This window comes from Carettochelys insculpta, chromosome 1, assembly GCF_033958435.1.
Source record: "Carettochelys insculpta isolate YL-2023 chromosome 1, ASM3395843v1, whole genome shotgun sequence".
Classification (NCBI taxonomy): domain Eukaryota; kingdom Metazoa; phylum Chordata; order Testudines; family Carettochelyidae; genus Carettochelys; species Carettochelys insculpta.
The window spans coordinates 233984085-234006550 of NC_134137.1; the positions used below are offsets into that span (position 1 = coordinate 233984085).

The following is a 22466-nucleotide window of genomic DNA, read 5'->3' on the forward strand; positions in this document are numbered from 1 at the left end:
ACACACAAACTGTGCTTAATACACTAAAGGAACTGGTTACATGTAAATTCTCCCCACCCTAAGTGTGATTCCAATAACCTGAATAGACTGAATGTGTTTCTAGTCTGGCTTCCAGTGGTGGATTTAGATTAGTGGGGTCCTGTTCTCAACTGCATTTTTAGCTCTCCCCTCCCAATCCAGTCAAATAAAAACATTCTCTCTTATCTCCCCCAACCCCTCAATTTTTTATTCTTTTTTTCTTCATCCTCCTATATTATAAGACAGGAAGTAAATGAAAAAAGTGAACTACCCTGATTTTTTTTGCAATCTAACTTTATTTTTACAAACCACTTGAGAGTATCTGAGGGTTTTGGTGGCCCATTTAATGATCTTTCCAAATGTTGTTTGTACCATTAGCTAACTATTGTAAAGTGTTTTGGATCAGAGCACTTAAAAAAAACCCTGTAATAACCTTTCTTTTTTCTACTTCAATAGAGTTCTTGGACTACTGTTTGAGAACTTATGGTATAGGTAAAAGCTTGTATCTGTATTGTGCTGACTGGAAAAAAGTGCAAAAATAAAAAATATAGATCATGTCCATCAATTATTTTCTTCAGTTTGAAAATCAAAGAAAAATCAAGGAAAATGAGGACAGTGAAATCAGTTTGGCAGAGCAACATTCATGAGAATAGTTTCTGGAAAAATAAACAATTGATCAAAATCACATTCTCTGATCTCTTGCTGGGCCCAAATCCTGTTCCTATTAAAAGCAAAAGGAGTTTTGCTATTGAGTTCAAGGGGAACAGACTTTGACATTTGGGCTGCGTCTACACTAGCAAGCCCTTTCAGAAATCAGGCCCTGTTCCAAAAGAACAAGCAGTACATCCAGAAACAAAATGTACTCTTTAGAATTCCTTTTGAAAGAAAGTGCCACTTCTCCCAGAGGCCTTCTTCCTCTTCCGAATGAGAAAGAACACCTTTTTCCAAAAGATTCGTTAGAAGAAAACCACGTGTAGATGATCTGGGGCCCTTTGTTCAAAAGAGCATTCCTCGTGGTGCTGGATATTTTGATCTTTGGCCTGTTCTTTCGAAAGAGTGGGGGTTGTGTGGATGCTCTCTTTTGAAACAGCAGATTGCTCTTTTGATCCACTTTTTGTGTGTGGATGTGCTCTTGCAATAGAAGATCTTTTGAAAGTTCATTGTAGGGTAGACAGAGCCTTGGAGAGGAAAGAACAAAATCATTTGAGCAAGAACTATGTTGCTTATACTACAGATACCAGAAGTTGCTGACTCATGAGAAAGCCTGCAGCAAGGGAGAAATCAGCAAGCAGAGAAGCTAGAAGAGCTTCTGTACCATATCCAACTCATCCCTCTCTGTAGCTCACTGCCCACCCCACCTCAACCCGTTCGCTGTTTGGAGCTCATTCCCTCTACTAAAGCCCACTCTACCCCTCCCTTCTGTGGGCCCAATGGGAAGCCAGGCTTACCCTGACCCAGGACTGTGCAGTAGTGAAGCTAGAAGGTGAGCCTTTATACGTCCAACAGTGGCTTAAGGATAAATAGTTAATGAGGCCACTCCTGTGTGACACTGCATGATCTATCATCTTTTTTATTTTAAGAACATTTGGTGCTGGAGAGAGTGTCAGTTTACAGCTCGTTCACTCCCCTGAAGGAGTACAGTGCAGGCAGTGAGACTGCAGCCTTCACCCACGCACATCCACTAGTATCAAAACAAAAAAGCAGTCAAGTAGCACTTCAAAGACTAACAAAATAATTTATTAGGCGAGCTTTCGTGGGACAGACCCACTTCTTCAGACTTCTTCATCCCCTAGTAATGTTCCTGAACCCTAACATGGAAGTTTATTTTCCAAAGATCATTTTGTCTGTTGTGTCTTTGCTGAAATAAGATAATTAATTTGTGCAAATTGCAATAATGACAGGATTTATTATTTTTTATTTTAAGGTGGCTATGCTCTCAATTAGGAACTCCTCTAATCACTATCAGTAGATAGCTGGAACCAAGCACCTATAGGAGAAAGACACCACATTCTATTACCAAATCTAATCAAATCCTTCTCATACTAGTTTTGAACAGTATTGGAGGGGTAGCTGTGTTAGTCTGGATCTGTGACAGCAATGAAGGGTCCTGTGGCACCTTCTAGATGAACAGAAAAGTTTTGAGCATGAGCTTTCGTGAGCACAGACTCACTTCATCAGATGCTGGTCTTGGAAATCTGCAGGTCCCTGCAGATTTCCAAGACCAGCATCTGATGAAGTGAGTCTGTGCTCACGAAAGCTCATGCTCAAAACTTTTCTGTTCGTCTATAAGGTGCCACAGGACCCTTCGTTGCTGTTAGTTTTGAACAGTTTCCTGAAAGAGATCAGCTGTTTCAGTAGAGAGGTCATGTTCATGGGTCTCAGCTCGCATTCCAATTACTAGTTGACAAACATCTGCAGCATAACAAAATCACTATCACAATCAGTCCTCAGTTTCAATGGAGAGGTCTGAAAGAGATATAAAGAACTACCTTGTTAGCTCAGGATTGCTCCAGCTGGAGCAGATATAAGGCACTCCAGTAGGGTTATGTATGGGAATGAGAGAGTTCACAAGTAGCTTGCACTGCCACTTTACTCCCCACATTCTTGTAAAACATTAGGGGATTTGAATTTCCAATTGCTTTCAGCCTGTTCCTTCTTACAAGAAGGGAATTGACTTTAAAACTGTTGGTTTAGAAGATTGTCTTTCACATATAGGGATCATCAGTCTAAACATGGAATAATATTCTGGTAGCATACTGTTCTTCTCTCTGCCCCATGATAACCTTCAGGAAATGCAAATATTGGAGATGTTGACATCCATTTTTAGCTTAGCGTGAGGGAGAAATGCATTCCTGAAGTCTTAAAATTCCACCTGCTCTATAGACAGGGAGTCTTATCTTTACAGGAATTTAGGGCTATTAAGTGGAGTTTGTTTTGCAATTCCAGAAATCCCATATAGGAATTTTTAAGTTCCAGGACTGTATCTGATACTAAATGGGAAGAGATTGGGCAAAGGAAATTTCAGACTAGATATCACAACTGAATTAGTTACAAATGGTCTATAGGGATAGGTAAGCATAATGGAAAGTCTTAAGATTTGTGAAAGTCAGAAGTATAATTAGGTTAAAAAAAGAATTAATATGTTCATGGAGGATAGCATTAATGGCAACTAGCCTAGATGGTAAGGGATGCGACCCCATGGTAGGAGTGTTCCTAAATCTCTGAATGCCAGAAATTGCTACTGGACAAAAGAGTAGGCTAACTCGATAATTGCCATGTTCTTTCCTGAACTGGCTGGCACTTGTCCATTAGTCTGACCCCAGATGGCCATTCTTAAGTTTTTATGAATCATTTAACCCCAAACTAGACAGAGCACTAGAGAATACACTGAACCATCTTTCTTTGGCCAATATAGGTAGAGTGCACAAGGTGCATCTTCAAATTTCAAAAAGAAATGTTAATAATTTAAAAATCTTAATAATTTTCAGTTTAGTAACTTTATAGTCTTTTCTTTATCCTCCAAATAATTCTGCTCTGTCTCTTTAGAAATTTCTAGTCGGTAAACGCTGAGAGGGTGAAGTGGAAACAATGGTAACAGCAAAGTTTCCAAGAAAAAAAATCTAAATGTTAAACTACTAATTATACTGTTCTCTTCAACCCGAAAGAAGATTATCTGTGATCATAGATAGATTGCATGAAGGAGGACAATGGCTCAAGGAAATTATGGAAGTGAGAGACTGAGTCTTTCTCTTCTTGGTCATCCATTCTAATTGGAAGGAATGGGTTTCACCTTTAGGACATTGGTTTCCACATAGTTCCACAGTGTGGAGGCTCAGGATGATGAATGAATTGGGTATAAAGTGTTTCAGATGTAGGAGTGAAGGGCTATAGGAGTGGGTCAGGCAATTCATCACCTCTAAATTACTGGTTCCAGTTTGGCTGCACGGGAAATGAATACCTTACTGGGTTTTAGGAATGCAATATAGCTATTTCACTCCCACGGTACTGGTTCCGTTCCAATTCCATGCTGCTAAATACTTTAAATTGTTCCTATCTAATGGTTGTCCACACACTTTTGAAATAAATTTGGAACAGAAGAACGGTTGTATTTGTAATGTGGGCAGTTAGCCATTAAGAACTAGCACTCTTGTTGACAGTCTGCTCAGAGAGGTCCAGGGCTGAAATGATCACAATGACTGAATTACCCTCTCACCTCCATAAGCATATTAGTAGGAAAGTCTGTGTAGTTTGGACTCTCACCTCTTGTGCTGTAGCTGTTCTGAGATCAACAGACAATTTGAGTAAGCAGAGATGTCAATCCAGTCCCTTTCATCAGAGCTAAAATTGTCTACTTAAAATATTTAAACAATGCTGTGTTTTCTTTATGTTTTCTTTCTCCCTTTGTGGAGAGGGAGAATTTTTCTTCTAGCAGAAAATTTTGTTTTTGCACAAGTGAAAATCTGAAAGTGACTGATTCCTGTGCCTTGAACCAGACAGGAAGAGGTGCAAGTGAGTGACACAGAGTGGAGGACCATATCCTGATATCTGAACTCTGAACCTTGCAAATACATCCATCAGTCACTGTGACTCCAGAGCACAGGGAATAAATTTAACAGGGAAAACTCACTAACAGGAGCAGCTGCTCAAGAACAGGCTTAGAATATGAACCTCTCATCCTTTCTCACCATTCATCATAGAATCATAGGTGCTGGAACTAGGGGTGCTAGAGTGCTGCAGAACCCCCTGTCTTGAAGTGGTTTCCATTATATACAAGTTAAATGGCTCTCAGCACCCCCACTATAAAAATTGTTCCAGTCCCCCGTCACGATATGGGAGAAATGGGACTGGAAGGAGGGAAGCAGGTTGTATGTTAATAGAAACAGGAAACTTGAATATGCTCCCCAGGGTCTTCATAAGAAATGTAACCATAGCTGGGTTCTGCACTCCTGGAAGAGGTGGGGCAGAAGGGTGGGGAGGGGCCTAGCCTCTTCCCACCAGTCCTTCAGTGCCAGCCAGAACATGCTGCTGGGAGCTCCAGTGGCAATTTAAAGGTTGGGGGCTGCAGCTGCCACCGCCACTGCTTTGAATAATCCCCTTTCTCCCTCCCACCTTTGGTAGGCCTGAACCGCCTCACAGATCTTGCACCCAGATTACATAGGGATGTAATGTGGGGGAACGGTCTCACGCCCTGACAAACAGGGAAGAGCGACTATTGCTTCTTGGTGGGCAGAACTGGGATATCTGCAGCCATCCTGCTGGAAGCACAGGTTGGGACAGGAAGAAGAAGTGGAAGTGTAAAAGGGCGGCCCTCTTGCTCAGTTGGAGGAGAGCTGTTGGAAGAGTAGGATGTCCCTTCCCCACTGCTGGAGTCTGAACCTGTGAGAGGTTGCTCCTGTGCTGGAGACCCAGAGGGACTGCCAGAACTGCCACATACAAGGAACTATTTGGACTGCTGCTTGCCATTTACCCAAGTAAAGTCAATGGCAATCTGAAGCCCAGGTACAGCTGGACAGAGAGCATAGGAAGGAGCCCAGGGAAGCTGAATAGGGTTTGGCTGTGTAACTATGTGCAAGCCAGCCAGTTTGTTGTGGTCGGACCTTCCTGCTGACCCAACAGTGTACCCCCATTAGAACCACAGCCCCTTCCATCCACCATCAAGGTTGGCTGACTCCTCATTTGGTTGTCAGGAGGCCTGGATGGGTCTTGCACCTGCCTGAATTTGGATGCTGTCTGCTCCCTACCTTTACAGAGCTAAGCTCTCCTGGACCACTACTACTTTGCCTGCCAGCCTGTAGGCCAGAGCCCCTGTAGGCCAGAGCCCTTACTTGAATGCTGCCGTGCCCTGACCAGGCTAATGGTCCACCATTGTTCGGCCTGCCTGAAGGCCTAGCTCATAAACTTCAAGCTAATTTTGCCCTGAACCAAGGTACCCCAGAAGTGTCATAGCAAAGGGGGTAGTCTCCTGCTCTAACAGGTGTAGAGGGAGTCACGCCCATGTTACAAGGGAACAGCCCCTTACGATTCACCTGCTCTTCTTACCACCTTTCACTAGGCAACAGAGTGTACAATGGAGTTCTTGGTATTTTCACAGAAGATATGTCCCTTGGATTCAGCTCATCAGCCCTTGCACCAGTGTAAATAAGAGTGCCTATGGTTTGCACTGTTGGCAGTTATCAAGGCAGATAAGACCTAAGTGGGTCACAGGGAACAAGAGTCATCACAAAAGCAACCTTCCATTTAAACTATTTTGCCCTTGTTGCGAGTCCCACTAAAAAGATTAAGCAATGATGGACCAGAGAACCACGACAGTCTTTCTTACTTCCCACGGGCAGGCTGTTCAGTGAAGGTCAAAGTACAGGGAGCAGGGGAGTTGCTGGGAACACTGCCACCAGCTGTACTGTTTCTCTTCTGTGGATAAATCAACTACCCCATTTTCCAGCATTTATCAATCCACCCTCTTTTCTCACCATTAAAATCTACCCAAAAGAAACTCATAAGCACAACACCCAAGTGTTCAAGCGGAAAAGTTTATGCTGCCCCAAATGTTTGGTTGTGATTGTATCAGCCCGTAAATCTCTCCAGAGCCACCCGCAGCCTGTCAGTGCCTGGAAAATGGACTCTGTCACTACATCAGGTGATATGTAATTTCATGGTGTTATATAATACCACGCACTTTTATTAAACAGCTAAGCAAATAATCCTGTACCCATTGGCATAACTTGATAGCAGTAACATGAAACTCTAATGGAAGGTTTTATAGTGACAACTGAGGTGACTGCTGGAACAAGAATTGTAGTGGGTGCTGCTAATCAGGATTTAGGTCCACTGACGGAGCTAGGTGTGTGACATAGCACTTGGACAGTAGGCGGTGCTTCTAGTCCAGAATGGAAATGACATACATCGGCAGAGCTTTGTGAAGTACTGAAAGAGCTGGATTTTGAGATGAAGAGTTGTGGTACGTTGGGGTGGGGGGCATTGAAAGAGCTGTGTGTGAGCCCGGGACTACAATAGCAGAAGGATTGCATGGTGCGACTGAGGGGACGTGGCAGGGCTATACAGGAAGAAAGCTTGCGTTGCCTCTGTCTTTATGACTGACTAGCCTACCTAATGCTATTAGCTTTTGTCTCCTTCTCTGAGTCACTAATTTACTTATAAAAGGAGGAAAAAAAGTAGAATAAATATTTGGGAAAATATCTGCATATTTTCTCTTGGGATCTGATCTTCTCGAGAAAGATTCCTTGGCATAAATAGAACCTTTATCTTCTGGGGTCCTTTTTGTATGGATTCTTTATTCTGTACACCAAATCACACTTAAAATACCATCAAAGTTTGAAAGTTCTTTCTTTGTTTCTTTTATGTGGTCCCCACCCCAGAAACTTTCTGGCCTTTGCTGTCAAAGCTTCAGGGTTTATTTGTATGTGCAGGAGCCAGGCAGACCTGTTTTACGAGTGTGTCTGTGTGTGTACCAGTCGTAGAAATACAATCACATGATCTCCCTGGGGAGACAGCTGAGAAGACTTTGAGTAGCAAAGAAAGGAAGTTGGGCAGGTTCAGGGATTGAAAACACAGAGGGGAGAAACCAGTCCTGGGAAACACAACATATCCGTAAGCACTGTTATCAGATACCTAAGAAAGAATCACAAGATTGGTGCTTCAGGAAAAAGCTACAGTGTCAGTAGAAGGGGTGTAACTCAGGTAGGCAAGAGAAAACACTGCTAGAGGATTATAGGTGAAGTATATTTAAATCTTTGAAAGAAATGTTACTTGTGCGTCATCGCTTTAACTCCAATATGGCTCTTTAGCTATTCAGCTGTTTGTGAAGCGTATACCTCTCTTTGTAAATGCCAGTGATAATGGTGACACTGCAGTAGCAGGGTGTGGGGAGCAAGGGAAGAAAGGAGCTGTGCAGGGGGGACACCCATCTGAGTTTTATTTAAGTGAAATGACTTCTAGGGGAACTTTTGGGTGAAGATGAAGATTTCTGCACAAAATTGAAGTCTGTCCATCAGAAACGAAAGAACTAACCGCTAACGTAGAGAACTGCTGCACAACTTTGTATGTAACTTCTGTGTTATGTGTGTGTGCTACATATCAGTGAATCTGATTCGGATCTAATTTACGTAAGCTTTATATAACATTCGGTTCAGGGTAGAAAGCATGTCCATTTTATGACAAGCTGGACTGAATCCTGTGAACTCACCTTTCGATGCAGCTTGAGGAGAGCGGAAGTAATGTGCAATGCTAGGGGTGAAATGAAAAGGATTGTACTTCTTGTCCACGTTTAAAATGCCGTAGCGGTGCTGCTGCATGGATGCAGTTGCATTGCTGTAGTGCTTTAGTGAAGACGCTACTTATGTTGATAGCAGGGCTTCTCCTCCCAGCACACAGGCCCCTACGGAAGATTTAGAGGAGGGGGCTTTGTTTTGTAAATGTGGATCACCCCCCCACGCACAGTGAAACTTGCCCTTCTTCCCCTGCCCTTGGCTCTCCAGCTAGCCCTGCTCCCTTGCCCTTGCCAGCTAGCCCTGCCCCCCACATTCCCCTTCCAGCCATCCCTGGTTTGGACCCTTCTACCTCCTGCTTGGCCCAAGGAACCCTACTGCCCCCACTTAGACTAACCCCAACTCACAAGGCCAAACAACACCCCCACCTGAACACAGTTCCCCCGCTTAGCCCAAACACTCCCAAACCCAGTTCATCCCAAAGATTTCCCCCTTCCCCCTCTTCACCCGCTTGGCCTGGGACGGGGAGGATTACATGGTGCAGGTGCTGGGCTGTGGACGGCAGCTGCAGGGGATCACCCTCCTCCCATCGGAGCGCTCTGCCTCAGCCTCCCAGCCTGCTGAACTCCGCTTCACAGTGGCTGGGAGGCCTGCAGCTGCCCGTGGGGCTCAGCAGGGCCGGAGGCAGTGGCAGAACGCTGTGCAGTGAGTGCTGGGTGAGGGAGGCCATGGGGAGGTGATCCCCTTCGGTTGTTGCTGCCATCAGCCACCTGGTCTCTGCTCTGGTAATCCCCAGCCAGGCTGGTTGGGAAGGGAGTCAGGGTGGGACGGAGTGGGGAAGGGTTGGGGCAGCCCACTGGGGGGATGCGTTCACAGCCCTTGCACCCTTCCTGCATATGGGCCTGGCACAGATAATCTACGTCCCTGGGAGGCAGTAGCTATGTTAATGGAAAAAGCCTCCCGTCAATTTATTGCTGTCTACACCAAGAGTTAGGTTGGAATAACTGACTCTCTCAGTGGTGTGGATTTTATATTGATATAAATTGCTAGTCTAGATCAAGCCTGAGTGTGCCAGAGGGACCTTGACCGGAGTTCAGGATCACTCTGGGAAGTTTCAGGATCCAGACAGGGAAGTGAAAATGGTAGCTGGGCTCTCCTGGAGGAAGAGAAGGAATCAGCAGACCGGGGGCCTGTACACCATCTATGTAGCTTTTTAATTAAGCTGTTTAATTAATTAATGTTCTGTGGAAGGGCAGTTTGGCAAGCTTGAGGGCGGAGAGGAGAGTTGTTAGGAATGTGTCCTTTATGGAAATAAGTTTTCTCAGTCATTAATCCCAGTCTGTTACCCCTGTTTATCTGGACAGTTAGCCAGTATTTGGAACCTTGCTGGGTTGTTGCTGTCATGAGGAGGTATGGATGTTAGGCATCAAAAATATATATTTAGTGCAATCCTGCGCATTTACTAGAAGTATACACAGTGCCCATGTGTGTGTTTTGTGGTGTTCAGAAAACCAATAGCCAGCAGTTTCTCTGCCCGGTTTCCCAGCCTGCCTGTCTAGTGTGTTTTTTGCCCAAGGAGATCTGTCTCCCTGCTCCCTTTCAGGGCTCTGGGCATGACCGCTTCTCTGGTTTAGTGAGCTGCCTGACTCTCAGGCACACAGTTTCTTGCCAAACAATCCTTTTGCCCCTGTATTTACAGCAAGTCCCAAAAGAGACCCTCTTAGGTTATATCTACACTACAGAGCTTGTATTGAAGCAACTGTGTCACTGTAAGATCTCCTGTGTAGCTGCTCTGTCCCAATGGGAGAGAGCTCCTTTGATGAAACTAAATCACCCTCAAATATGTCAGCAGGAGAAGCTGTCCATACGAGCACTCACATTGGTGTAACTTATGTCCTCGGTAGTGAGTTTTTTTCCCACACTGCTGAGCGGCATAAGTTACACCAGCACAGTGGTAGTATGGGTATCTTCTTCATGTGGCCCTGTCCTTTGGATGGTAGCTTCTATGGTTGTCACTATGTAATGCTGATTGGCAGAACCTCAGACGCTTAGTGCACAAGCCTCTATTGCTTGAGCCAAAAGGTAGCAGCCTCTCAGCTAAGGCTGTGGAGGAGACTTTTCCTTTCTTTCTGCAAGTGGGGTAAGTGCTACTCCATGGGACACTGAACAACACTCAGTAGGTATTAGGGTTACGACTCCATAAAAGGTGCTTAATGGTTCCTTTCATTTAGGCTGAAGAAAAAGTGCTTAGCACATACATCAGCTTTAACCAGGTCTGTAATCGTCTAATAATTAAACACCATTTGGATGGCAAAACAAGTTGTTTAGAAAATAGTGATCAAGCACAGCTGTGAAAATAGGGACAATGAATGCATATTTCCTTGTACTATTACAGAACCCACAACCTCTTACTTTTTTTCTCCAGCATCATCTGTACAAATATCTCTTGTGCAAGTCTGGCAATATTTTCCTTCTTTCTCTGGAAAACTTCCATCTTTTTTCTTGGACCCTCAGCAAAGAGGGGTTTTTTTTGAGATTTCTGTTCACCTTCCAAAATGTCAGGTTTTAAAAATCTCTTTACACTGACCTCCAGAACAGCTCTTCCATTCTTAATAATTTATTTTCACAATAAGCTATCACCATTGATTCACGTATTATGAAGAATTTTAGGTATGAATGCTAATTATACATTCTTACCATTGCCAGTTCAATAAGAAAGTGCTGTGTAAGAAAGCACTGAAATTTGAAACTTAAGTATCACTTTTATTTTATTTCTTGTTATTCTGAGGGATGAATGCTCTGATTATTTATTATAATTTCTTATTTTCTGTTACACTACCTGCTACTGGGCTATGGCTCTCCCAGGGCAGATATGAGGGCAAGTGAATGGGATTCACAATAGTGGAATAGATAAGAAACCTCACGTTTAGGAATATGGGAAACAAGAAGACCGGTCGTGGGTGTATGCAGACACATAAATAGAGAATTAGACTAAATCTTCCAGGTTGAAGAGAAGACAAGAGCCACCTCTGACAGACAGGACAGGCCCAGGCAGGAGGGCAAGGAATTGAAGCAGGATTACTTCTGACTAGAGAGGGAGATGAGAATGGAGGACAGACAGCCCCAAAGTGCAGTTTTCATTGTGTACAAAAAGGTCCAAGACGAGATGACAGAACAGCTGACCTGATAACTTCCTTGAGACTGCTATAGTTGCCAGTACAACATTTAATCACTGAGTACTATTACAAGTGGGACTGCCCCTTATTTTCCAGCTCCCTCACTTCTATATCCAGGGCATTAACCGTTTACGTAGCAGAGATAAGGTAGATGGAATCCCAGACTTGATCTACACTGCATACTTATGTCGGTATAACTACATCATTCAGGGCAGTGGTGAATACCCACTCCTGAGCAAAGCAGTATCCTGACTGAAATCCTGGTTTCTCCCACCAGCATCGCAACTGCCCCTCCAGGAGTCACTATGACGATGGGGGCAGGTCAGTGAGACACTGCATGAACAATCTGTTGCCTATGTTTGTGTACATTTGCTACACGAGTTTGATGTTGAGTGCTGGTTGGAATATAACAAATTAGACTATTGAGAAAACCTTCACTTGTTGGCTTGTGTCTTTCACTGTTCTCAGATATTGCCAGAACATTGCTGCATCCAACTCAAGAGCTTTATAACAGATTTTTATAAGTGTCTGCGGTCACCTTTCTTACTGAGCAAGGACCAAGAGGCTTGAATTCATTCTAGTCTCTACTTTTGAGGAAAGGATGACAGGCTGGACCTCCCTGGTCTGGTAACGGACTGGTCCCAAACCTAGGAGTTTGTCAGGCTGGTGGACGTCAATGAAGGCCCCTCTGCTGATAGCCTCCAGGGTTCCCCGCAGCTGCCAGGCTCCCCACTCCAGGTTGCCAGCTCTGGCCACTGGGCTCCTCTCCCTACTTCAGCCAGGGTCCTAGACACTGGCCCAGCTCCACGCCCAGTCACTGGGCAGCCCCCCCACCGCTACTGGCCCAGCACCACATCTGACCACCAGACTCCCTGCTGCTAGGTTCTGGGCTCCTCGCCACTGAGGCTTTCTGATCCAGCAACATCTGTGTTTCTCCTGCCAGTTTTTCTCCCTGTGCCCCACTGCCTTGTGGGTTATCCTGGGAAGGAGCAAGGCTAAGGGAGTAAACCCTGACAGAAAATCCGGAGGAGAGTCCTAAGGCGGTTCTGTGCCAACTTCTGGCATTGACCCGGCAACTCCTGCAGCTGAGCTGGTACCAGGCATAGAGGTTATCCTCTCCTTTGGACTACATCAGTAAAGCCGAGAGGGGGACACTGGCATCTGGGCAGCCCAGGGTCCCAAAAAAAAAAAATTGCCCAGGCTCGTGCCTGGAGCGGTACTCCAGCATCGCTTAACAGCGTTGAACCAACACGGGAGGTAACAGATACCGGTTATAAGCTCTTGCTCGACTGGCGTAGAGAATGAGCGCCAGGGGTTGCCTTCGACAGTGGGAGAGATCATTGCATCTCGTTGGACAGCCACTGCCTGCCTCAATCTGGGCAGCCCCCAGCCAGTAGGGTACTGTCCCACCACAGTTCACCTGCCTCACTGGGTGCGTGAGGCTTAAGGTTCCCAAACCTGACAAAATTTAAGAAAGAAAAAGTTTTGATCCATAGTCTACATAGACTGAAGGATGCCCTACTACTACTTTTCTCCCTGAGTGCTCAAACTCTGAGTATGCTGGACCATGGATATTGCCGGACCAGAGAGTTCCAGAGTAGAGCGGTTCAGCCTACAAAGTTAGTAGCACCTGTATCCAGAGTATTAAGGAGCTTCCTTAGAATTAAGAGTGTTTTTCATGGGTAATCACTTTAACTCTGATTTTCTCTCTATTACATATTTGTAAATCTTTATATAAATTCAAAATTTGTATGTTACATGTATAGTGGTATTGTAGTTCAAGAAATACAGGGGGTCCCCATCGTACATCATGGTTACAGACCATGAAGTCGTGATGTAAAGTGCAATGACGTATAAAGAGGATTTTTTTCCCATAAGAATACATGTAAATGGGGGGGATAGGAACCACCCATGCAGTAACGGAACCAAGGTGGCTTACAAAGGGGAGTTTTCAACCATAAGAATACAGGGGGTCCCCTTTACATGTCACCCGGATGCACATTGTTTCACACTCACATCATGGACATATTGAGGACAAAGACATAAAAATTCCCCGCTCTGACGTCATCATGAGGTATGCGCAGTCAAAACAACTCTTCGATTTGAAATTTGCGGCAGCGGAGGCGGCAGGGCGGGGCTGTTTGCTGGGGAGACTGTAAGGGGGGGACACCTGGGGGTAAGTGGAGGCAGGGGGGTGCCTCTGTCACGGCCCCGTTTAAGGCAGCGAGTGAGACCTGTTTCCTGCAGGAGACTGACACCCCCCGCACGCTCGGTGACTGGGCGGGGCTGGGGCTGGGGAGGGTGTGTCCCCACTCAGTCTGTGCTGATAGCTCCAGTGCATGTGAGCTGAAACCCTCTGGTGTGCTCCACGCTGCCATCCTCGCCACCAGTGCAAAAAAGCTGCTTCTCCCATCTACCGAGCTCTTGCCATGGGAGAGGCACTGCTGCAGCCTTGGCACTGTCACTGTTGTCTCGCTGCCTGGCCGCACGACTCCCCACGCTGAGCTACGTTAGAGCACCTTGTGTCTTGCCTGCCTTGGGCTTCCCTTACCTGGCCTTGCCTAATTCTCCTAGACTGCTGCCTACTAAATCAGGGGCCATCCCATTCCTTTAACATATATGTTTGATTCTATGATTTTTTACGTTAAAAATGTTTTACTGTGTACTGTAGGTGGTTCGTTGCTAACAGACATTAAATCAAGAAAACAACTTAAAGGACTCGGTCCCTATCCCAATGTATTTACATGTATTCTTATTGTAGAAAATTTCCCTTCATTAAGCCATCTGGGTGCTGTTACTACATGTGAGGTCTCTATTCCCTTGTACTTATTTACATGAATTCTTATGAAGAAGAATTCCCCTTTATACATTATTTGCTTTACTTTGCAACTTCACAGTCCCTAACCACGACATACAAAGGGGACTCCCTGTACAAGTAAATACACTGGGATACGGACCGAGTCCTTTGTTTTCTTTTTGTAATACGTGTACTATATGAACAGCTGAAACTGTTTGTATTATATCTGTTAGCAACGAACCACGTAGAAAACATCTTAGCGTAAAAAATCATAGACTCAAACATACATCTTAAAGGATTTAACCTTAAAAGCCAGAGGGTCCTGCTTCAAGTCTATCAGTGAACTGTTGCTTCATTTTCTGTTTAAAGAAAAAATCCAGGAGTGTCTGCTTTCCTGCTTTTTGTTTTGCTTTTAATATTTCTTGGTAGCAAGTCACAGATTCTCTAATGCTCCTAGCCACCATTTTTGACTGGTCAAAAAGATTGTCACAGCTTTGCATTCTCTCTATTGCACGTTCAACATGATCAAACATTTCCTTTAGAGACTGAATTGTGAAGACAGCTTTCTGTTCAGAATCACCCTCTTCTTTGTCACTATCAGATGTATTTTCTTCTTCAAAACCACGCACGTCCAACCCTAACAGATCTCCACTGGTGAGAGGCAAACCACGCGACTCCAACAACTCACTGACATCCTCAACTTCCACTTCATGCAAGCCTGCTTCCTTTGCCAGTTTCACTATTATGTCATTAACACCTGATGTGTCATCGAAGCCAAGGAAGGTATGGATTGCAGAGGGACACACTTTTTTCCAAGAAACGTTCATTAGGCAGCTAGAAACTTCATCCCAGGTGGAGCCAATTAACAATACAGAGTCGTAAATGCTGAAATTTTTCCAGAATTCCTGAACTGTGGGTTCTTCCTCACCATCAGTGTCAGCTATGAGTTTGTGGAACATCTTTCTCAAATAGTAGGTCTGGAATGTTGCAGTGGCACGCTGGTCCATAGGCTGTGGCAGAGATATTGTCCTCGGTGGTTTCAAAACAACCTCACCCTCGGGACACAGCTGTTCAAAATCAAGGTCATGGGCCCCAGCATTGTATAATATTAGCAGAATCTTGAATATTAAGTTATTTTTCTTGCTGTATTCTTTCAGTTCAGGGACAAAGTAATCAATGAAGCACTCAAGGAATATTTGCCTTGTAATCCAAGACTTGAGTTGGGGTTTCCAGATACCAGGGAGGTGAGATTTTACTATGTTCTTCTGTGCTAATGGATTTTTGCTACAATAAACTAGCAGTGGCTTTAATTTCATATTGGCATTGGTGTTGTCACCTAAAAGGAGAGTAAGTCTATCTTTTGGGGCTTTGAAACCAGGAGCTATCTTCTCTTTCACAGAACTGTATGTCCGAGAAGGCATTAGTTTCCAGTACAGCCCAGTTTCATCGCCATTAGACACCTGCTTACAATCATACCCATCTTCTTCAATTATTTTTACGAGTTCATCGGGAAACATTTCTGCAGCATCTGCATTGGCACTGGCTGCCTCTCCCTGAATCTTTACATTTTTGAAACTACTTCTTTTTTGAAAATGGTGAAACCATCCTTGGACAGCCTCAAAGGGCTTTTCATTTGAAGTAGATTCCTCTCCCAGCTCCTTTTTTAGATGTTCCTATAAGCTCAAAGCCTTCTCTTGAATGAAGGCTAAGCTGATCGGTGTGTTCTGGTTGTGGAGATTCTCAATCCATAATGCCAGCAAACGTTCCATTCTCCCCATTACTGCACCTCTTAGCCTTGTTATTTTGACCTCCAAATGCTTCAAAATATGCTTACCCTTGCCTTCTATTTCAGAAGCATTGTTCACTATTTTATGAGTGCTTGTTGGAGGCAAGTTAGGAGCATGGGCAATGTCGACTGCACATTCACCCTTTTTACTATGACTTATAACATCCAATTTAATGTTTAATGCAATACTTCTACATTGTTTCTTTACCTTAGCACTTTCACCTGCACTATGCTTGCTGTTCATTGTTAATGGATGGCAGATACAGTATATAACACAATAAAATGGAAAGAACAATGGTAGAGAACATGCATTGAACTGCTACTCACAATGTGAGAGAACACACTGGGCAGGAGAAGTGGCATGGAGGATGCTGGTATGTAATGCTCAGATGGTGGCACTGCTGCAGATTTCAAATCAAAGCATTGTTTTGACTGCACATAAGTCGTGAGGATGTAAGTGCGTGGAATTTTTACATCGTTGTCCTCAATATGTGGACGACGTGAGTGTGAAACAATGTATATCAGGGCGACCTATAAATAGGACCCCCTGTACTCCTATATTATTATTAGAGAGGTACGTCTTAATTATTTTGTCTTTTGAAACACGTGGGAGAACTTGGTGCTGGTGCAAGGTGATAACCCTGTTGGCTGAAGTGTTGTGTTTAGTCATAGACAAGATACGGCATAGGCAGTGGTAATGTAAGGTTCCTTGCTTTGCCTCCACTACTATGCTTTAACTCCAACCTTGGAGGGCCATTTTAGTCTTAAGACACACACATACAGGTCTGTTTGGTCTCACTACTAAGACTGTCAGCAAAAGACCAGTTGATTTGTGTTGTAACTGTGTATTTGTGACATGAACACCTGAAACAACAGGAACTGAACTGAGACCTACCAACTTGTTTCATGCAAACCACCCAAAATTACCTGATGGTAACCACTTTCAGTCAATACTGAGCTGGGTTCACTTCTGCTACTGAAAAATGCACATTTCTACAGTGTGGTAGCAAAGGTGCTAAACCAGCCAGTCCCTCAGGAACTCATTTGCTTAAACTCTTTCTAAAGGCCATGTAAGCTGAGTACTGTACACCTCAGGAGATGGTGTCATGCTTGTTACACAACAAACGATCGACGAATATATTTAGAATGGGACTGGGTATTGGGCAATGTTAAATTCCATATAACCTTCTCTTTTCCCATGGCTGTCAAAAAAGGGAATAATAAATACTTATCTACCACACATGGGGTTTGTGAGCAATTAAAATTCCTGTTGTGCTTCAAAACTGGGATCGCCGCACAGAGGAATTGCTATATTGCAAAGTCAGAAGAGTGGCCCATGTAAATTGCCAAATGTTACTCGAATTAATTTGTGCTTTACATTGGGAATAATGCTGACAGGCATTTCAGATTATTATTATTTTGTTTTGAATGTACCAATGTCCTGGATTTCATGTTCCAATTGGTTCAGTTTTGCTGGAGGGGCTGTTATGTGTACGGGCTTGTTTAAACCGGCTCTTAACTGAAAAAAAGAAATTCTTGCCATTGCTAACAGCAATGTAGCTCCGAGAAAAGGAGCAGCAAGTGGGAGTGCCAGTGCAAATAAAGCAATGGTCGCTGCTGGCTATTATGTCATCAGCTTGTGTAGACCTGCCCTGATTATGGGTTGACAACATAGCAATTAAAACCACACCTTCCTGTATTTACACTGCCACCATAACTATTGCTGATGGAGTGCACCACAGCTGCTGACACTGGGAATTTTCCAGTGAAAGGGTTGTTAGAGATACAACCTTCATATCTAAGAGGCGTGCGTGAATTTGTTTGATGGTGAGCACCTTTGTGACTGTACAAGCTCATCTGCATGTAGATATAAGTCTGTGCGCACACGCACGTCTTGGGATGTTTAAGTGTGAATCTGCAGTTTGCTGTGTGGATCTGCGCTGGTTGTCTGAAGGGAGGACCAAATGCACGCATTTGTGTGAGTTCTTGTGTGCAGCTGGGGATGCAGTTGCCGAAAGTTCTATCTGTTAGTGACTGGGTTGATGTATTTGTCCATATCAGACTGTGCGTATTACATCTCAGTTGGGTTTGCTTGCTTACAAGGTGGGGCTGAAAGGATTGATTTGCTCTTATTTACTTTTCAGTAACAATTGTCCTTCTGGTTTCAGTAATTTGCTCACTTTGGAGCCACGCCCTGACAACAGTTGAATCTGCTGTTGTGCTGAGCAGGAAGAGAATAAAAAATGAATTACAGCTCTGGCTTGGAATTTCCAAACAGCTGCTTATGGACTCAGAGACTTTAGACCAGACGAGACCATTGTGATCATCGTTTTTGATCTCTAGATCTTAAAAGCCACAGCTATCTCCCCTTTGTCTCCTCCCATCTTTTTCTTATGCAAGTATCAAATTCCCATCCGTAACTGTATCCCACAGTCAGCTCTGAGTGTTTTCTGTACCACCGTCGTCGTCATCATCATCATCATCAACAACCATGGGCTCAGCGCCCGTTGGTGTCTAATGCCTCCCTTACTATGTCCTTCCTTCTTTCCCTGTCCAGTGCGGAGTGGCTTAGTGTCTGTAGACTAGCTCCGCACCAACCTACTACACCATCTACCCATTCTCTGAGGGGTCTGCCTCTCCTATTCGAACCATCCATTATGCTGAATACCAGGGTCTTGATTTTTCATTTATCATTCGTTTTGCAGATATGCCCACATAACTGTAACTTCCACTGTATGACCTTCTGCAGTAGGTTCTCTTTCACCTGTATCTTCCTATATAATTCCTCAACTTTCTGCATCCATCCTATTCTCAGGATCTTTCCATAGCAACTCCTCTCAAACACCAATATTCTTCTCTTCAAACCTTTTGTTATCACCCACGTCTCACATCCATACAACTTCTGTACCACCAAGGGTCATAAATTGTATTTGTGTCTGTGAGGACAGAGCACAGCTTTAACAATTGTGTCGAAATACCTCAGTCTTGCACATTCTGTTTAAATCGTGCAAGGACTTGTGGAATCAAGCCTAGCAGCTGTGTAATAGTCTGCATGAAATGACTTAGTGGGTTTTCAGGGTCAGGCTTCTGGGCAGAAGTTTTGTGAACAATGTCGCACTAGTGCAAAACAAGTACAGTGAATGCATTTACTCACTGTCACCATTCACCACAGTAATTCTCTCAGACAATTTAGGTATAAAGGTCTAGATCCTCAGCTGTTGAAAATCAGTGCAACAACATTGTGACTATGCCAGTTTGTACCAGTTGAGACTCTGGTGTGAGTGCCTAGGCCTAGCTACAAAGGGAAGGTGTTGGCATACCTTTTTGTCTCTTATTTGGATAAAATTGAACCAGTATTGGGGCTGTTATCAAGGCTTTCATGAATACCATCCCACTGTGGTGTTTTGGCCCACTCCTAGAGCACTGATTGAATTATTGGTCTGCATTTTAAATTTGCTAGTCATTCTCTCTCTCTCTCTCTCTCTCTCTCTCTCTCTGTCTCCCAACTCCTTGTACCTTCAATCTAAAGAAAGAAAATTTAGAATGGCAACAAGCAACCTTCCAATGCACATATGCATTCTGCCATGAGTGCAGGAAAACATATATTCCTATAAAAAACATTTGCGCTGTCATGAGTTTCCCCTGAATATTGGTGCAATAAATGTTTGCACAAATATTTCCAGTAAGAAAATTAGAACAATTGTGACAGGAACATGGTCTAATTGAAACTTAAGTTATAACTAAATGGAAGCATAGGGTTGGAAGAGACCTCAGGAGGTCATCATGTCCAACCTCCTGCTGAAAGCAGGTCTAATCTCAACTAAATCTACATAATTAGTCCTAAAACGTAACTATTTCTCATGACTGTGATAAAGAAGTATAAGGTACAGTTTTGCAGGAAGCTTTGCAAAGTCAGGTTCAGACACAATAGCTACGTCTACGCTGGGATGCTACATCGAAATAGCTTATTTCGATGTAGCAAAATCGAAATAAGCTATTTCGATGAATAGCGTCTACACATCCTCCAGGGCTGGTGCCGTCGACGTTCACTACATCGAATTAGGTGCTGCAGGGGAGCATCTACACACCAAAGTGGCCCAAATCGAAATAAGGGTGCCAGGAACAGCTGTAGACAGGGTCACAGGGTGGACTAGCACTTCCGGGGCAACAGCAAGCCGCTCCCTTAAAGGGACCCTCCCAGATACACTCAGCCTGCACAGCACGCGGTCTGCAGAGCCACAAGCATGCACACCCCGTCTAAGCAGCATGGACCCCCAGCAGCAGCAGCCAGAGGCCCACACACCCACCCCTGGAGGAGCAGTGGTTGCCCTGCTCAGTGCCATGCAGGAGGCAGCTGACCATCTTTTATTTGAGGAAGATGAGCTGTCCTCGGGGGATGAGGATGCCGCCCCAGACCTTGCTGCCCTCCCAGCCCCGCCCACCCCCCGCCACACACGCTGCTGGCTGTGGAGATACCCCACTAGCACGGACTGGTGGGAGCGGCTGGTGCTCGGCGAGTGGGACAACGACCGCTGGCTCCGGAACTTCCGAATGAGCCTGCAGACATTCCTGGAGCTCTGCCAGTGGCTCACCCCTGCCATACAGCACCAGGACACCTCCATGCGACGTGCCCTCACTGTAGAGAAACAGGTCGGCATCGCTGTCTGGAAGCTGGCCACTCCAGACAGCTACCGATCCGTAGGGCAGCAGTTCGGCGTGGGCAAGGCCACCATCGGGGCTGTCCTCATGGAGGTAAGAGGACCCAGGGGGAGGGGAGGAGCCCGGGGGGGGGAGCCCGGGGGGGAGGGCCAGACACACCCTGCACACCCCTCACTGGTGCTCTCTCATGTCCTTCCCCTGCAGGTCGTCCGCGCAATCAATGCCCTGCTCCTCCACAGGCTCGTGTGGCTTGGGGACCCCGATGCTGCCATCGCGGGGTTTGCCAGCCTGGGCTTCCCAAATTGCTTTGGGGCTCTGGATGGGACCCATATCCCCATCCGTGCCAAGGAGCACACTGGAGGATGCTTCCTCAATAGGAAGGGATACCATTTGGTGGTCCTCCAGGCCTTGGTGGACTGCCGGGGCTGCCTCTTGGACATTTATGTTGGCTGGCCTGGCAGCACCCACGACGCCCGGGTGTTCAGAAATTTGGGTTTGTGCCACCGGCCGGAGGCAGGGACCTACATCCCCCAGCGGGAGATCCCTGTGGGGGACACCACCATGCCCCTCTGTGTCGTCACAGATGCGGCATACCCCCTCTGGCCCTGGCTCATGCATCCTTACACAGGCCATGTCACAGCCAGCCAGGAGCGGTTCAACACCCGCTTGAACCATGCACGCCAGGTGGTCGAGCGCACTTTCGGACGCCTCAAAGGGCGCTGGAGGTGTCTCCTCACCCACCTGGATGCAGGCCTCACCATCATCCCCCAGGTTGTGGGCACGTGCAGCACAGTCCACAACCTGGTGGAGAGCAAGGGAGAGGCCTTCTTCCACGGCTGGGCTGTGGAGGCTGGCAGGGCCGACGTCCAGCCTCCCGCTGCCCCCAGTCGCCAGGTTGACCCTGAGGGGATCCGGGTCCGGGAGGCCCTGCGGGCCCATTTTGACCAGGCTGCGGGGTGAACGCTGGCAGGGCCAGCTGCAGGTGAGCCACCCACTGCACCCCCGCATCCTCCACAACACTCCCTTCCCCCACGCCCACACCACAGAGCACCCGAGAGCACCCCCCCACTTCTGTGCAATAAATGGAATTTTTTTTAAACAAAACCGTGCAACCTTATATTAATTATTAACAGAAGAAGAAGGGGGGAACTATGTACATGGGGGAGCAGGTACAAAACAGGGGTAGAACAAAAACTATTTACAAAGATGGGGGGAATGAGTCCAAAGGAGGGGACCTTGGGGGGCAATGTCCTCGGCCATGCACCCCATTGTCCTGAGCCTGGTGTTGGGGGGCGCGACCCACGTCTCGGCCGGAGGCCCGGTCAAGGCTGTGTGGGGGCCAGGAGAACCGGCAGATAGGGCCGGGCAGAGTCTGGAGGCCCATGGTCCCCCTCGGTGGCAGGCCCCAGGACAGCTGATGGTGGAGGGACGGCAGGCGGAGCAGCGGGGGGGCCAAGTGCCACGCGATGGCATCGAAGGTGCGCGTGAAGGTCCCCAAGCCTCCTGGCATGAGGCCAGCGCTCACTCCTGGAGATGGAGCCGCCGCTCCTCCACTTGCAGGCACCGCTTGGACACCTCCAGCTGAAGCCGGAGAGTGGCGAGCAGCTGGGGGTCCGTGGACGCCCGCAGACGGCTCTGCTGCTGTTGGGCTCGTCCTGTGCCTGGTCCGTGCTCCGCCGAGGGGCTGGCCTGGTGGGATGGCCCCGTTGGGCTCTCCGGGACCACAGACGGTGCGCCGGTGCTCTCTGGGCCCTCCAGTGGTGCAGCTGCAGAACAGATGGGGGAAGAAGAGTAGAGACAGCCGTTAG

At 46.1% G+C, this 22466-nt stretch overlaps 1 protein-coding gene across 1 annotated transcript in view; it reads left to right on the forward strand.

Moving 5' to 3' along the window:
• The first annotated feature begins 20557 nt into the window (after positions 1-20557).
• The window catches only part of STYK1 (serine/threonine/tyrosine kinase 1), a 31801-nt gene continuing 29892 nt past the window's right edge, over positions 20558-22466 (forward strand). The window contains exon 1 of the mRNA XM_075002203.1: positions 20558-20751. The gene's annotated coding sequence lies outside the window, so the exon portion shown is untranslated. The remainder of the gene's footprint in view (positions 20752-22466) is intronic.